At 47.2% G+C, this 17,889-nt stretch overlaps 1 protein-coding gene across 1 annotated transcript in view; it reads right to left on the reverse strand.

The window, feature by feature from the left end:
- Window positions 1-17,234, reverse strand: part of LOC120960177 (uncharacterized) — a 38,644-nt gene extending 21,410 nt beyond the window's left edge. The window contains exons 1-2 of the mRNA XM_040384195.2: window positions 16,470-17,234; window positions 10,993-11,175 (exon numbers count right to left, since the gene is read on the reverse strand). The gene's annotated coding sequence lies outside the window, so the exon portion shown is untranslated. The remainder of the gene's footprint in view (window positions 1-10,992; window positions 11,176-16,469) is intronic.
- Window positions 17,235-17,889: the final 655 nt, after the last annotated feature.

The raw sequence follows: 17,889 nt of genomic DNA on the forward strand, positions 1-17,889 counted from the left end.
GAACCACGGGACCGGGCGACCTGGGCCGTAGGTCCGTTCCGTTCCGCGTCGGACGGCACTGTCCGGAAGATTGCTTTGTTTCGTTTCGTTTTAAACCTTTCGAGTGCGATGCAATGATTGCAGCGTGAGCGGAGCCAAAACGGTTATTTCGGATTGAATAAATGGAGCTACTTTCTTTCTAAACCTTTTTTTTGCACTTGATCGTCTTATTCTGTGCAAGACAGGGTATTTTTGCGTGGAGATGTGGCACTTGCGTCAATAAAAACGACAGCCCAAGCCAGCGTTTAATGGCGAACGAGCGACTTGATGCGCATACTGCAACGGTAATTCCTTGCCCGGTCTTGGTTGAAGTAGTCGCAGGTGCTGAATAGTTCGAAAGTCTGCCAAAGTCCCGTTGAAAACATAGCTCTTATTGTATGTGTGTCTTTTGTATTTGTAACTTGTTTCGTCTCATAACCTCCCATCTGTCCCATACGATACCTGTTCTGACGAACGATCGATGATGAGCGAACATCATGATGAACAAAACATCAGTTCATCGATGAATCATTGCGCAAAATGAACTAACATCCGTGATTAGCGTTGGGTAAATCTGATTCAGATTCATGAATCTAAATGAGTATTTGAAATGATTCAATGAATCTGAATCTCGGTTGCAAAGATTCATAAGTCTCCAAAGCATCACAAATCTCCAATTATTAACGAATCTCCAAAGATTCATAAATCTCGAAAGACTCATGAATCTTGATAGCTTCATATGTCTCGAAAGATTCACGAATCTCTAGGAATTCATGCAGCTTAAGGAAATTATACATCTCCAAAGATTCATAGAGCTTGAGCTGCTCATTATGCTCATCTTCTTGGCGTAGCAACCTACGTGGTAACGCCAACCGGTGCAGACTTTCAGCACTTCATGGCAAGTACCCCGCAGCCGGATAGTTTGTTTTGCTACGGGGAGGCGGACCATGCAACGCTTGAACTCACGACGGGCATGTTGTTTGGTGGGATCGAGCAAATACAATATTTTGAAAATCCTACATCTCTAAAAATAAATGAATCCGTGGTGATATATTTGAATTTTAATGAATTTATGAATCTTTTAGGTTCATAAATCGTTGAAGATATTTTTATTTTTAGAGATTCAATCCTTTGAGATTCATGAATCTTTCAAATACAGAGATTCATGAATCTTTAGAGATTAATGAATTTTTGAAGAGCCGATTCGAGATTCGAATCACTCAGTGCTGAAGATTCATAGGAATGAATCTCAACGAAAGATTCACGAAACCCACCACTATCCGTGATCGATTAATCATTGGAAAGCGTACCTCGGTGTACTGTCCTTCACCTGACATTATGCATTATAATTAATAATTGATTTGAAAGAAAATCTAAAACTATTTTGCTAGCACATAGCGTGCAATAGGTTGTGACGGTTTTTTTTTCGCACCAATTTGCTTCAAATACAGTCACAAAGAGCGACAAAAGCAAAGTTTACCACGTTTAACCGCCTGCATGTATGCAATACCATGCGTTAACATTTCACATCCGAATGAAAGCTGCTGTGCTTTTGTACAGGCTGTGAGAATTGGCCGGAAAATTGGGTAATGAGCATCATTTGCTGGGCGGTTTCCCAAAGGATTTTCGACATTTACTTTGACAATTTTGGTTTGTTTTGGTACTCATCACACCATCAATAAATTGGTTGCCCAAAAATTTCGTTTAATTAGTTCTCCTAGTTGTCCAAAGTTCCGAATGTGTTGCATTATATTTTAGTCCCAGTAACAATATTAGAATTTGAATCGAGAAGTAGCACGATCATAACACCTGCTAATTGTAATAATTATTTAACACACAACACACATCAAAGGCCTGCTTCCCAGAGGGAAATGTTTCCGATGTAGCTTTCTATGTGAAAAAGATCATCATTTTACAGTGATTTGTCATCGTTTAAGGTTAGTATTGTTTGTAGCCCTTCCGTGTTGGCGTCAGCGCTCACCGTTTGCTGCCACAGTTCCGGAATCGGATGAATTTGTTAAAAATAAGTGACAGGTACGCCTCGTGATTGGCCAATCACTGGCGTTTGCTAATGCAATCGATAAACACTCGGACAAGATGGTGCTGCAAACCGCAGGCACCTTGGTATTGCGTGCCACACAGCCGTGCCCAAGGTGGGCATCGGCAACGGCAGCATCTTCCACAGCGAGCGACGACGGCTGGAGTATGGCCAAGCGCAGGCAAACGATAAGCCGCCGCTCATCTTGAAATGTCACCATGCAACAAGTCGATACTAGCCCCTCGGCCTCTCCCAATATCTGCGCTGCAGTGCTGCAACCGCCCGAAGGTCAGTCGGCTGCGGGTGGGATAAAATTATGAACAATAAACATTGGCGAGTGCTCGGGAGGAAACACAAACAAAACCAGCCTTCGGGACGGGCGAACAGGTGGGTCTCCAACACGGCTCAGGCCGGATCGCCCAGCGAATTGCAGCAAACGCCGCCCAGGGCCGAGGACGCAACCGATACTGAATCGATAACGATGATGCATCGTGGAGTTTCACTAACGAGCTTCCACAAACTCCGGTAACGACGAACAACACCTACCCCCACACACAAAACACACACACACACACACATACTCACAAAAGGTTTGAGGCGTCCCACTCGATCGCGGGAGCACATCAGCGGATTGGTGGCAAACAGAAGGGTTTTTTTTTCCAACCGATACCGAGCAGGAAACCGACCGAGGCCCAGAGGGACGACCCTCTTGGGAGATGAGCAAGGAGACCGTGTCGAGAGCAACGAAAAAAAAAGGTCTACCAAGTGGAACTGCATGCAAAATCTATGAATAAGCGGCCATTGCTTACGGGTTTGCTGCGCGCCATTTTTCATCTTCGCACTCCGCGCGGGCGTATATACCGAGTTCCGGTTGCTGTTGTTTATATGTTTCAAGAGCTTTTGGACCCTCTAAGGGTCTCCTTCGCCTCGATACATACCGGGATTGGTTATACTATTGTTATCTCCAGTGCAACCAGCGTATCACGAAACAGTGGCGGCGGCATCTTCGCGAAAACTCAGCGGAGAATTACGCCTCGGAGCGACGCGAAGTTTCGTGCCCAGTGCCCAGGGACGGGGCTGCCCGAAAGGGAAACCTGGAATGGAGGACCAGCCGCTCGGGGACATGTTTTCCAGCGAAAACTCGAACCAGGTAAACAAGTTGATTTTGATCGTCGATAATTGAACACTCGTTTGGATGCGCCGTCCGCGTAAGGAAGGAAGCCCAAACAGTCAGCTCCACCTTGATTCGTACTTTCGCGGGCAGGCTGCTAGGTGGGCAGTCTTGTGGAAAATAAAATGCATTGCCATCGCCCGTTCTGGATTGGAGAAATTCTGCGCTCCAGCAGGCACGAAACTGGAGGGAACGCGATGCTGGATGCAAACAACAAATACGCCTCGCCTATCGCTAGCTGCACACGCTTAGACGGGCGGAAAGAGCTAATCTAGTGCACAACTCAGGTGGCTTGTTTGTCAGGATCAGTTTGCCATTGTTCGACGGAAAATAACATCCCGGTTCTGGGTAAGGAAGTTCGATGCATGCCTCAGCCTGCTAGGACATGGAATCAGCTCTCGCCGGCTGGGGACATTGGATTTAACTTATGCATATTGTATTTTATTGGAGGTTGTTAGCTGTTGGAAACAACTGCACAAACTTTTAACAATTCCAATGCAACGTCAGGATCATCCAGCAATTTGGTCAGACATCAGAGTATCTCAGAGCGAATCTACATCACCAACTTGTTCCGTCAACTGTTCCTAGCACTAGATAGTTTTAATATGATCCAGTTATTATCAGTCTAGAAGTTTGAACATTTCGTTGTTCAGATCTATTTTCTTTATCAATGGTTTGGTTGTGAATTCTTCATTTTCATATTTATCAGATCCTAAACTTCATTCTAGAGCATTAGTTAAGAAGATCAGTTATTCAATTAATTACTTCTTCAATATTTTAATTCATAGTACATCGGTTATTCAGAAATTTTTTATCAGCTTTTTGTTGTTGAAACCGGACTCAAAAAAAACATAGTTTCTTCAGTTTTTTAGGTCCTTAGTTTTTTAGCCGAAAATGAGTGTGTCATGCGTTTAGTTCCCTCAAATCAAGAATTCAAAGTTTCTTTTTACTGGATTTTTTGAGGATTTTAGGAATTTAGCCCTTCAATGCTTTAGGTCATCGTTTTTTTTTTAATTTTTCGTTTACTTCACATAGTATGCATATATACTAAGGAACTCACAGTTTTTTGTTCGGCTCATAGAAGTCTTTCACATCTTAAATATTATTCTTATTGGCGTAACGACCTACGCGGTCATGCATGTACATGCTTTCAAGACTTATTAAGTATCACATAGTCTCAATGAGTCCTAGCTACGGACGGACGTTCCATTTTGTTTCTTCTGTTTTGACGACTAAAGCTTCCAGCGCCACCCCGAAATCTTCTGCATCTCATTAAATTAGTTCCTTAACTCAATAATTTACAGTTTCTTCAGTTTTTTTAAGACGTTAATGCTTCTGGTCATTGCTTTTTTCACTTCTTGAGTACTTCAGGTTGTATAGCTAAATATGTATTGTTGCCTCAATGTCAGCAGCTGTTCAGTTCTTGATGTCCTGAGTTCCTTGACTAAATCATTCATAGATTCTTTAATTTTCCAGTTCTTCAATTCTTCGGATCATTCTTCAGTTTTTCACTTCTTCAAGCCTACAGTTCTTCAGTTCTATAGTTCCTACCCTCGGAGCATAATGGTACAGCACACCAAACAATACGAGACTTGACTGTGAGCTCTCCGTAGCCATCGCGAGCACAACCTGTCGCACGGAGCGATTTCGTAGCTGTTCCTTAGAGCCTCCAAACAATTCTGAACCAAGCCCATCGCAACCATTCAAGCATACGGGCAAACGGGTTCTTCACTGCTCTCGGGTTACATGCCTGAAAGCACTAGGCCCGGAGCGTCTCGGAATAGCTCGGACCGGTGCCAACTCGCCCTAATTGCCCCCCCCCCCCTCCCCTCTTCCCCTTCTCCATCCCCTGGCACAGTCCGGGGAAAACATCTTTCGTGGAGCGAGGAACGGGATAGGGAGAAGGTTCCTTCCTTTCTGCAAAGTGGCTGGCAAATGGTGCATGATGCCATTTTTTGCCGGATTTCACAACCACACTTCCTGCCTGGTGGAAACCCTTTCTCCATTATCCACACACGCACACACACACACACACAGACACAAAACGGACAAAGCAATCTTGGTGTAGTAGCATCAGCTCTCCCACTACCTTTCCATCACGCTTATATCCTGCGGGGGCCGACAGAAGAACGGCAACAGCCAACACGCATCGTTCTAATAGCAGCAGCTGCAGCTCGCTTTCCCGCCCGCTCCCCCCTCCCCGTGCGATCGTGCATCCCATTAAGCCTAAGACTTTGCGCCCGGTACCCACCTTGCACAGTGGTCGAAGGGTGGCAGGGACGCAAGGGATAAAACAATTAATGCAGCGTGCAGGGAAGGCGTGCTGCCCACAAACGCGCGCTCGCCCGCCTTGTGATGATAGATAGTTTGTGCAAGTCGCTGATGCAGAAATTGTCGCATGTAAAGCAATTTCCGGCCACAGCCATCGCCATCTCCGGGATGTGAACCTTGCCGCGCCCGTCCTTTCCTGCCGGCTGAAGATGCCGGCTGCCATCCTTTCCGTTAGATCCCCACGCGAAGCTCTGCACCACCCCAAAACCCACCAATGGGGAACCATTAAGATATCTTGCATCAAGTGCATCACGGTCCGCGCTCGAATCGGACACTGATTTAATATTGATTTACCACAGCCCAACCCCCCGCATCCCTCTCCGGGATGCGAAAAAATCACAAAACAGTCCACCCCATGACACGAATCCGCGCCATTGTTGAGTGGCTGTTTTTTCTCCTCTCTTTCTATCTGTTCTTCTACTCCTACTTCTTTTTGCTAACCCCCCCCCCCCCCCCCTCCACGTTCTGGCCGGTTGTGCGTGCGTGCCGGGACACCATTAAACCGCCGCGTCCGGTCCGGTGAGCCTTCGGTACACAGCACACGCCAACAACCCGTTCGCTGCGCTCGTCCGAGGTTTGCGTTTTGCAGTTTTGCGCTCGAGACCCGGGACCGTGGCCTCCAGCCAGGTTAGAGCGACGCCGGCGGACCAAGAGTTTGCTCAGCTGCATTCGCTCCTTGCGTGGTTTGCTGTGTTTGCATTCCAACAAGTGGTTTCCGATGCTGTTGCGAATCCATTAGCGGCACAGAGCCCGTCCGCAGAATTTGTTTTTTTTTCCCGATTGTTTTATTCTGGCTGCCGTTTCCTTTCCAACTGCTACACAGTGTGTCGTGGGGGGGGGGGGGAGATCCCAAGCGGTAACAATAGTGCAGATCTCCCCCTGGAACCTCTTACACACCAAGCGGTCGTTCCAACCAAGGACAATCTGGCCATCAATGTGCGGGCGATAGCCCGAGCCTCAACAAATTCGACCGAATTTTTCACCGAAAAATCAATTATCAACCACTCAATCACGCGGCATTTGGGTAATTCCCATCCGCCATTTACTGCGCACTGGGCTTGCAAGCCCCCCCCCCCTCCCCGCCATGCGCCGAAACGCGATTTGCATCATAAAATCCAATGCACTAATTGAGTGACATTGATCGGAAAGATCGGAACAGTCAGTCATCGGTTGGTGGTAAATTGGATTGCAAAGCTTGTTGTTTATGGTGCCGGAGCAGAAACCCATTCGTTCGGAGCTGTGTGGGAGTGCCCGCTTTTAATACCCTTAGTAGGTTTTCATTTGGTTTTTTTTTTTTTCAGGTTTTTTGGCATTTTGGCTGAGTGCATATGGCCGGCGCCGGCAGCCCGGCGTTCATTCGCGCAGGGGGAAAACTAATTGTCCACCAGTGCAAGTGGGTGCACGGCTAGCGCAGAGATGCATGCAAGCGACCTATTTATATCCGTCGTCCAGGGTGGCCGGGCCTGTTTTGCATACGTTACGCATCCATTAGTTCGCATCGGCATTCGCTCTTTTCCCTAGAACCGACCGATCAAATCAAACTTATCGCTCATCGAAACGGGCAATCCGAGGAAAAATGGCAACAAATGGCAGCAGCGAAACAAAAAAAAATATAACGACGATATAAGCATCGCTGACAGTTTGAGACGCCCACTGGCAAACACTATGGGGATGCCTTGGGGGAGAAAAAGGCTTTCCGATAGGTCCAAACTGAAGCGCACGAGCGTCCGGGCAGCGCTCGGCAGCAAATGCAGAGCGAAAAGTTGCTAGTCGGCAACAGGGAAGGGGGCTTGACATTCACACACCGCTGAATTAGTGCCCCGACCACAGCGGAGCAGCGGAAAGGAAAGTTCTGTTGTGTGTGTTTTTTTTTTATTTAGAAAAAAATTCGTTCAAATTCACCACGCTAATGATGTATCGGCCAGTTTGTTAAACAAGTTCGTGGGTGCGCAGAAAAAACTAAAAACTAAACTTTGCTGTTGTGCAGTGCGGAACAATTGTGCGGTGTCTCGCCGGCCTGGATAAAACTCTCCGTTAATTAGCATTTGCTAACTAAGACCTCATTAAGTGCGCAACGATTTGCATACTAGCTGCACGCTGTGTGTTAGATCGGGAGTCTTTCGCGAAACCTTGCGGTTTTGCGAAGCGCTTGCTACATACGCCTTCGACACCGCCGCCCGTATCGAAAGCGGCAGTTTCGAGTCGATGCTTGAAACATTAACGGACTGTATTGACAGCGGCTGACAGCTCCTGCCTGCGCCTACAGGTATGCAATGCGCGTAATCATAATTAACGCATGCACAGCCCGCGAGCGGCAAACCAGCCGGGCGCAAAGTTGTGTAGGCTAGCCAGCATGCGTAGCTGGAATTGTGCTTCCGGGAGAATTGTTTTGTAACGAAAATGCCCGAAAAGAGTTACTCGTGTCTATGAATGATTACCAATATATGTCTGTAACTGTTATTTTAAAACGAATTACGAATTTTATTTCATGTGTTCATTCTTCGCAATGTTCTTTTTTGAATGCGTCATATTTGACTGGAAACCACCTCAACAGGTGCATCAACAGGTGGTTCTTGCTGCTAAACTGGCGCGTATTGTGCTGGAACGCATTGATAAATGCTAAAGTATCGACATCATCTTTGATTCTTAAAAAAAATTAACTTCAATTTAAATTAAAAACAAAAAAGGACACTCCCACCACCAGCACATGATCCTTTAGCTACCGGCCCATTGTAAAAACAGCCGCAGAAAAAAAAAGACGGGACTGTTTTTACCGAAGCTTGGTGAAATAATTAATATTTCGAAATGACGTTCTGCCGCAAATTCGTAATTCGATCATTCGGGGGTTTTTTTGTGTTTGCTGTTTTTCCCACTGCTGCTGCCGCTGCAGATGCAGCAACATAATTGATGAAAGATATTCCTTTCGCCGCTAGCCGTTGCAGAATTCATTCAGGGAAGCTACAAAAAAGTGGTACGTTTTGCGCATTTGTTCTGTTCATCAGTACCCTTCTGGGGCTTTGGAGGATAAGGGGACTAATATGAGTGGGAGGATATATCATTCGCGTGCTGCTGTTGCTGCTGTCAACAAGAAAAAAAACCCCACACACACACACGCATGTCCTCCTTCGAATGACATTCAATATTACATTTCCCGCTAATGGCCATTCGGTTGTTGAAGTTTTTATTTAAATTGAATTTATTTTGAAAACATGTTTCAACCCACCAACGAGCAGCAATAATTTCCACAGATGACTGAAATGCTTACTTTTGCCAAATTCATTTACTAATAGCAACCGTACCGTAGTGAAAGATATTTCAGGGTGAGCCCGTAATGAATGCAGCGACTCGGGCAGTTCAAATTCCTAGTAGTAGAGGCTGATCGGAACATTGTGACACTTGAATTACAAGCACAACATGCAGTGAACTACACGGACCAGTTGATCAATGCTCTCCTGTTTAGGTTTCAGATCAATGAGTGAGTCAAAAAATTATTATTTACTCAAACTTGAACAACCAATTAGAACAATATCCAAATTTAGTCCTTCGAACCGGATTTACGCGAAGGTGATGGAAATAAACGTTTAATTGAAATTGATTTAAAGCATTTGTAATTATTTTTTTTTTCTTAATTCTTGCCTATCATTTCAGCAAAAATAATGGTGGTAATCTGTCAAGTTTATACAACCTTATTTTTCAAATACAATATTATTGAATCGAACCACCTGGCGGGTACAGAAAAACATACTGCAAAGTAATAAAATATTTCAAACAAATGTCATCCAAAGGCACAAACCTACCATTGCATTTTAGGCGCCAAATTTTGGCGTTACATTTTGCATATGCAGCTTACATTTAAATCAAACTCAACAAGAACACGTGCCGGCACAACAACGACTGAACTCGACGCGTTACCAACGATACACGACCGCAGCAGTGCACTGTGCCGCAAAATGCAGAGCAATTAATATTTCCCAGCCGCGTGTTCGGCAAATCAATTCGATAAATTTCCTAAAATGCACAATGCAAGGCTGCAGAACGGGGGTACAGCTGGCATCAACAGCAACTGACAGCAGCAGCAGCAGCAGCAGCAATATAGTTAATGAAACATATTCCTGCCCGCACTGGGCCTAGGTGGCATCGGCGCCAGAAAAGAACAACAAACAAAACAGCGCTACAAACGGCAACGTTTTGTACCTTTATTCAATCAATCAATTCTATTCCAGTCCTTCCGGGGAAATGCCTTTGGAGGATATGCATGCAGTTCATGTCCCAATGGCCGAAGAGAGGGAGAGAGAGAGAAAATAAACCACACGGGCACACGCTACATTTCCTTGAATGGGCACCATTGTTAAGGGGCTTTGGTTTTTATTAATTAATTACCACTGGAACCAACAGTTCAAGCGCCATCAACCGCGCACATCACCACACAACTAGCATTATTATTTCATACAATTGCAAATTTCCCAATCAAAAAGCGAACAAACCCTGAGCACCCCCAGGGCAATAAAGGGGCAAAACGAGGTGAAAACATGTAAAAAGTATATATTTTTGTATCGCATTTATACACACATCGGAAAAAAGACTTTAAAAAGACTAGACATCAGCTACTCCACAAGGCACATCATAAGATTCTTTACATCAGTAGATAATGCACGACAGCACTATTGGATTGGATTGCTTGAGCTACTCTGCTGGATGCAGGCCATGCATGACTTATTTGCACGAAACAATTATGTTTTTCTGAGGATTCAAATAGTTCGAAAAGTTAAAGACACGACCTGGTTGCATTGATGCACATAAGGTCTGATAATCTAATTTTCCTCAACCTCAGAACTCAACCTAAACCTACTACGATTGTTGCGTGAAATAAGAAGAATTGGACGAGAGCGTATAAAGGCGGGAAACTTGCCTTGAAACATTACCCATGTGATCTTACTAGGCTCTAGCCACCCGCAGAAAACACACCCAATGACTTGTGAGTTGTGATCTTCCATCAGAGGACGCGATAGCACGACTTGTGGCTTGAACAGCTTAACAGTAACGAGGCACACACCTTCTTGTTAATGCAATGCAACAGGCTGCTGCCATGGAAATGGACGTCTCTCTCCAAGAAACCTCAACACTTTCAAAAGCCCGTACCACAAGAACAATCATTGGTAATACTTCTCATAATCTGAAGTTTGGAATTTGGATATTGGAATTGGTGTTTAAGTTCTTATCGTATCTATATCGTATCGTAACTATCCTCTCTCACGACCTGATTAACAATCAACTTCAGAGATTCTTTCAAAAACCGCATCGAATGTAGGCAATACACATAAACGATCAATTTCCTGATGATTACCACATACTAAGATACTACATACTAGGTTCCTAGGTTCTAACTAACGGTACATACTACATACTAATGATACATACACGTGGTACTACTTACCGACTGAATCAAGCGTGTTGCATGTCGCCGCCCGTCCTCTCTACTCCATTCACCGTCACAATCTTGGGTGCTTGAACACTATCAATTCACAATTCAGTGGTTCGGTTGGTCTGATCTTGACTCGTGCTTGATCTCTGGGCTGTCGTCGCTGACTAGTGGCCGTTTAGCGCTGGTATGGTAGCCCTGTTAACGATCGTTGGCAAGAAATTGCGAGAGGAGATGGTTCAGAAGACTGCACAACAGTACCCAACGAACCTATGGACAAAGCCCAGCCCAGGGTATGCAAGCACACAGCAGAGGGCTTGCGCCAGCATGCATCTTATCTTAAAGGTCTACAAAAACTACAGTCAAAAGCAACGCCGCCCCGGGTGTATTGTGGAGCGCACGGTTTGTTTGAAGATGCTCAGATGTGTGTTGCAGGGTAGTGTTTGATTGTTGCTGCATCGTTCAAACAAACCGTTGCCTAGGGGTTGATTGAAGAAGGCACACAGATCACTGATCGATCCAGGATCCTACGTCCCGGAGCAGTAGTGTAAGGCGCAGTGTGTGCTAAGGGCAATACCCAAAAAAACCCCCAGAGTTACCGCTGCTGCCCGACATCAGTTCCACACGGCATCGAGTCCACCAAACCAACCGACACAATGAACAGGTAGCAAACGCACCAGCGGCTGCACTTGCACCACTGCTAAACGCACTGCACGAGACACTGCACTGGAATAACGCCTGTCGCTAGCGTGACCGTCCTTTATGAAGGCGAGGCGTCGGTTGATAGTTGGTTCTCGCCGCCGCCACCGCCACCGTCGTCGGCGTCGTTGCTCGCAGACTCGCAGTTACGCTCTCGCGCCTTTCAGTCCTGGGGATTTGATGTACCGAGGCGGCACATAGCGAGTTTCAGTGTGGTGTAGGTCGTTTCCAGAGAGCGAGAGAGTGTCTCGGCTCGAGGGTATCAAACAAAAATACAACAACAAAAAATCGAACCCCCTTCACTCCACCTAGGACGGAAGAGGCATCGGGATGCACGACGGGATGCTTCGTGTCACGCTTGATCATCGGGCGGAATGCGCTTTTATATGTTGGTTAAACACTTTTAAAAAAAACAGCAAAACCTTCATCCAACACCAGCGACCATGGCGCGCATCAATGCCCCCACAAAACGCCAACGATAGGTTCCCCAACCGCAGCAGGGTGAGCGGCGGTGGCGAGAAGAAGATGCAACACTCCAAACAGATGCACACCACTGCCGGGGTGAGATGAGGACCCGATAAGACGAGATGGGGGGGGGGGGGGAAAAACTAATGGACACTTTGTTTGCTGATGCGCTGGACGCTCGCTAAGGATCTCGAATGATGCCACTGTCTATTGCCTGCTGCGACGGTTTTGTTGTTTGCCCATTGAGCATTGCAGCGCACCGATTGCAACCGATGTGGGCTGAGTGGAAAGGATTTGGTTTCCCGCTTCCAATCATCTCAGCAAACTCAGCCGATGCACAAAAATAACAGCAACAAGCAAACAAAAACCGCATTGGAAATTGGACATCAAAACCTACTCCACCACGAATGTTGATCTTGTTGACGGGTTCTTTACTGCATGCCCGGAGGGGACTGAGCACTTGAGCGACTTCAAGTAGATCCCTCAATTTGCCGCGTCTGATCTACTGAAAACAGTATGCAACAACCACTACAGCGAGCAGAAGAACCAGCTCACCCTTCTTCAGATGTAGTCCAGCGCTCGAGTGCGTAGAACGCCACTTCGGGAGGAGTTCGCAATACAACATCGTAAACAAACAACCAGACTCCAGACATTGGAGCATTATTGGGGACGGGAGGGAGGAGTAGGGAAAGAAATAAAACTTTCCCACTTAGCCGTGGGTGCCTCGCCCCCCCCCCCCCCCCCCAGGCACCACGATCGAGCGTCTGCTTTATTGCGAAAGCGACACGTTACGTAAACAGCAAAAGGGCAAACATCGCGGGGCAACAAACAGCCGTCGCGAACCGATCGCACCGTCCCGGAGATGGGCCAGAAATTGTGTCTGAAAGTGCCGGAAAGCCGAGGGGAGTGAAAGAAGCTACACACACACACACGCACGCGTAGCAAGTTTGTGTTGTAACTCCCACAGCTAAGATGTTCTTAAAACCCGACTTTGTGTGAGAGAAACTTTATACGCACGACTCCCAACAACTCCAGAAACTACACCCCGCTCAGTTCTTCTACATGGCACAAAATGTGAGACCCCACGCAGGAGGGTTCGGTACAACAGATAAGCAACCCCTGGGCTGGGTGAGGTGGGTCGCTGCTGTATCGATAAAACAAGCTCCGAGAACTGCTGGCTGGTAGGCTTTCGCTCTTATTTCCAGCAATTCTTGATTCTTGAACACCCTTTCTTGTGCTCCAGACCCCCCTTAGGTCCTCCCCATTGGAAGACATTGTGAACGTTATAGCCTGTTCTGAATCGGATCCAAGCGGAGTCCTTACGACTATTACAGCCTGATTTAATGATACTACTGCACCAACTATCTTATGCATCCCCCCGCACACGCACACACACGCACACAAATTACTTTCCAAATGACGTTACCAACCCCCGGCGCTGCCTATGCTCTAGCGGATTTTTGTTTTGCCGCTCCTTGTACCGTGTACCGCTTATCTAACATTTGGCACTGAAGGCCTGGAGGCCTTTGGAAGCTTCCAAGTTCTTGCTCACCCCCCCCCCCCTCCCCCCCTTGTTGCACCCTTAACCCACTGTACGTCACTGCACACACAGAGATATGGAGTTTTCGGTTTCGCTTCGATTCTACTGCGCTCCACCTTTATCAAAGTGCTGCAGCTTTTCCCTACCTCACACACACACTCACACACAGATATGCACAAACACATAGAGACAGGGGCACAGACACGGGCTAATAATAGGGCCTGTTTGTTGTGGACCATTCGCGTGAGGCTCACATTGCTTCAGTTACAATTTTACAGTTTTACTTGGACTTGGATTTTGTTCTCCCCCTTAACATTTTCTTTTGAGTTTGACGGAAGATTGGGCTTTTGAGGTACTCTCTCGCTCTATTGCTCTATTGCTCTCACTCTCTTTCTATCTTTCCGCCTTGGCCCTTTTTTCGTCTTGCGTTGTCTCCGTTAGACCTTCTGTGCATCGCTCTATCCTGCTCTTGGAGTGCGCCTCTCCGTTACGCTCCGACATATCGACCATCGGCAGATGTTGATATGCCTCCTTGACATCCTCCTTGACAAAACCCCACACGCACACACACACACACACACACGCTCTCTGCTCAAGTACATCCCATACCATTCCCCCATACACCCTCGCACAGATACGCACGCAGCGAGTTGTAAAAAAAAAACAGGACGAAGAATGGAAGCTCCCGACAAGCAGGAGCAGCGCAATAGATTAGCGGAGCTTCGGTGTTCCTACTTCCGAGTCGAAGCACCGCAAGGCCGTTACAGTGCAAACAGGAAGATAGAACGTGAGATCGAGAGAAAGAGAGCGAAAGAGACAGAAAGAGAGAGAGAGGACAAAGAAGATGAGGAAAAAATGAGAAAACCACGGAATCAACTAGGATCCACATTTCTTCGAAGAACACACAGAGGCACACATGAGCAGTGACGTGCACAGAGAATCTTCTCCAGTGCCCCTCTCCAATGGTGCCCAATTCTTGGGGACTTTTTTTTACAAGCACCTTCAACAGCCGTGATTTCTGCTCACACTATACTCTTTGCGCTGTAGCAGCAACAACAAAAGCAGCAGCACCAGTCGCAGAAAGACATACACGTCTTGGAAAACCAATGTCCCAGAGACCTTCTTTTTATCCAGCTGCTCAATCTCATCCGCTTACGCCTAATACGGACGCCCAGATTGCGTTCCAGCCTGTTTTGGAGCAACCAGGCGCCCGTGCACCGCATGCTTCTGGGAGAATGATGTGACACCCAAAAGAGAAAGCAGAAAGCCTGCCAACCCAAAAATTGTGCCTTGAACCAGGCTGGTTCCTACAATTTCAGAGTACAACTGCATGAGCCTACTGGATCATAAAATTCCAGATCCACAACAACAAAAATGGAGATGTCCCCGATGTCCCTGGATCCTGCTTGGGTTTTTTTGTTTTCTTTCTCGGTAGTATAGGGAAAGACCGGGGACAGAAACCCGCCAGTCCCGGGGATTGCCCCATTCTAGCAGGGCAGCTCCTATGTGCAGTGTATGAATTTGTGTGGTTTGAGATTTGGCCATTTGCCGAGAGTACAAAATCTGGGTTCCTGGCTCGTAAACTACGACAAAAAAAGGCTACGTATGTGTGTCTGTTTGTCCATTACTACGATTTTATGGTCACTACTAGCCCATTTGCCTTGATTGAGAAAAGGGCACGAACGGTACACTCCACCAAAAAAAGGGGGAGGAAAGTGGGATGGAACGACATAACATCGCACCAACAACAACAAAAAAACAATCCGTATCTTTCCACATTCTCGTATCTCTCGCTCTTTCTCTCTTTTTCTCTCTCTCTCTCTCTCTCTCTCTCTCTCTCTCGCCTGAATCTCTTTGCATCTGGTTTTCCCTTTTCACCTTCATCCACTCCCCCCCCCCCTTCTCTCCCCTTTCCCCACAAACGTCTTATTGCAAAGGACACGCGAAAGGACACAGATCACATCCTTGAGGGGCTTCGGAGCCTTCCCATTTGGCGGGGTTGATCGGTGCTACCGAGATGGAAGAGGGGCAGCATCGAAACACACACACACACACAAACACATTCGTCATCCAGTTCGGCCGGTAGGTGGGTGTCTCGGTTGGAGCTTGATCGTTGGGTGACAATTGTTGAAGGATTAAGATGACAACAATGAGCACACCTACAACACCTACGTACTACACAAGGGAGGTGCTGGGGAGAGTGAAGAGGGGATTCACTGTGCGAACAGTTCACACTACAAACCATATACACACACACACGCACAGGAATTAGCCCTTCCAATTTCCTTTTGGCTGTTGCTCGGTTTCGCAACTCGCAAAATCTCGTGTTCTCTACTCCGACACACTCTCCAGCCAGCACGGTCAGAGAGTCATCTCGTCCATCCCCGTGTCTTCCTCTCTCTCTCTCTCTATCTCTCTGTCAGTTCCACTCACTGTCTCTCTCTCTCTCTCTCAGCCTGTTTCTCTCTTTCTTTCGTTTGCTTCCCACTTCCTGCGGGTCTTCCCCGGGCACGAGGTGTGGTAGGAAAACAATAGAGGGAGGGAGTGTTTCAGACAGGACCGCAAAACAGCAGGCAGCGGGCCGCACCGAACACCGCAAAACACACACTGAGCAATGGGCTGGAACACTAGAGAGCACACTAGAACACAGCAGTGCACACATTACGCACAGAGAACAATTGGAACAATGGGCACCGAGAGCACCCAGGCCCAAGACTCCCCGCCCACTAGGCCAGACCCGAAATAATGCAAACAAAACGTCCCCGCAAATAGCAGCAGTTTGGCGCACCTAGAGCGGGTTATGTAAACTCATCGCAGAGGAAGTCTTGCTATGACTGGAGCTGGAAGACAAACTATAAAAACGTTTCACCAACCCGCGCTTGTGTGTATGTGTGAGTGTGTGGGAGGCATGTGCGCGCGCGCGCGTGCCCGTGTTTGTGTTTGTATGTGTGGGGAGAGATAGAGAGAGAGAGAGAGAGAGAGAGAGCACGCAGTGGTAACCCCCGAGTAGTAACTTCCTGTCTCCCGTTTTGTCCGTTGGTTCGTCTGTTTGCGCACGCGTCGCATGCTCCATAAGCGCTCCATCCCCTACAGTTGGCGTTGTATGTTTTTGTCTGTGAGTGTATTCCTGGGTGTGTGTGTGTGTTCCAAGTGTACACCCCTCTAGGTCCACCGGTGCCCCTATAGAAGCTGCTATCGCTCGTTTTCTTGGACCATGCAGCAGATGATGGAAGAGACTGAGCCGGCTCAGAAGTTCAAGGAGCTTGAGAGGAAGGTGCCTCGGCGCTAGCTTCCCAAGAAACGGCCGAAAGAGCGGCCGCTGAGCGATCTCCGGCATGGGGCTGCCCCGGCAGCGAGCCAATTCTGCTCACTTCTCGGTGGCGTGTGTCTGTTCTAAGCACACACGGAACATCACAATGTTCGGAAATCTGCCTGTAATACCTACTTCGATAGAGGACGCAATCAAAATAGTGAGAGAGAGATATAACGAGAGATAAATGTTTAAATGTCAAATAAAAGACCAGTCAGACCTCAAGAATTGTTTTGTTGGAGAGTTGAATCAGACGATTTTTGGAGATCAGCCCCAGATTCGGACATTGATTTCTGTAAGCCATCTCCATCTGAACGGCTCTACAGCTGGATAACGTTTCACATCTTTTCGAATAGACTGAACACTTGATACATAATGTGTCCAAAGTTTCCCAATCGTTGGGATGTTTGAAAATTTCTCAATATTTTCTATACCTCATCTCAATCATTTCCAGGTAAACGTATCCCGCAGCGTAGGCAAGTTACGTTACGTGCCGCAGGCAAACCGTCAGTCCGGTACCGGCATGTCATCTGTCAGACAGTTTCGGAAGCGCACGTTCACACACGCCGACCGAATGCAACTGCACCATAATCCTTTCCTACAGTAGCAGCAGCACCACCACCACCTAGATACATAGCCACGGCGATTTATTGACGTACTTACATCACCTCCGGGAGGGAGGGATGAATGGAAGGATGCCTTGTAGCACTGCACGTTTTGTAGCTATGGTAACGGAATACGAACTATTTGTGATGTTTATAGCGACGGGCAGACGGCACATGCGCCGTCCCTACCGCCCACGGTTCATGTGTTGGTGTTTACGTCCAAGATATGGACTGTGCGGGGCAGTGTGTTGCACGGTGTGTTGTTGAGTTGGATTCTACGCGAGGGAAGTAAT

Source organism: Anopheles coluzzii, chromosome X (assembly GCF_943734685.1).
Source record: "Anopheles coluzzii chromosome X, AcolN3, whole genome shotgun sequence".
NCBI classification, from domain to species: Eukaryota; Metazoa; Arthropoda; class Insecta; order Diptera; family Culicidae; genus Anopheles; species Anopheles coluzzii.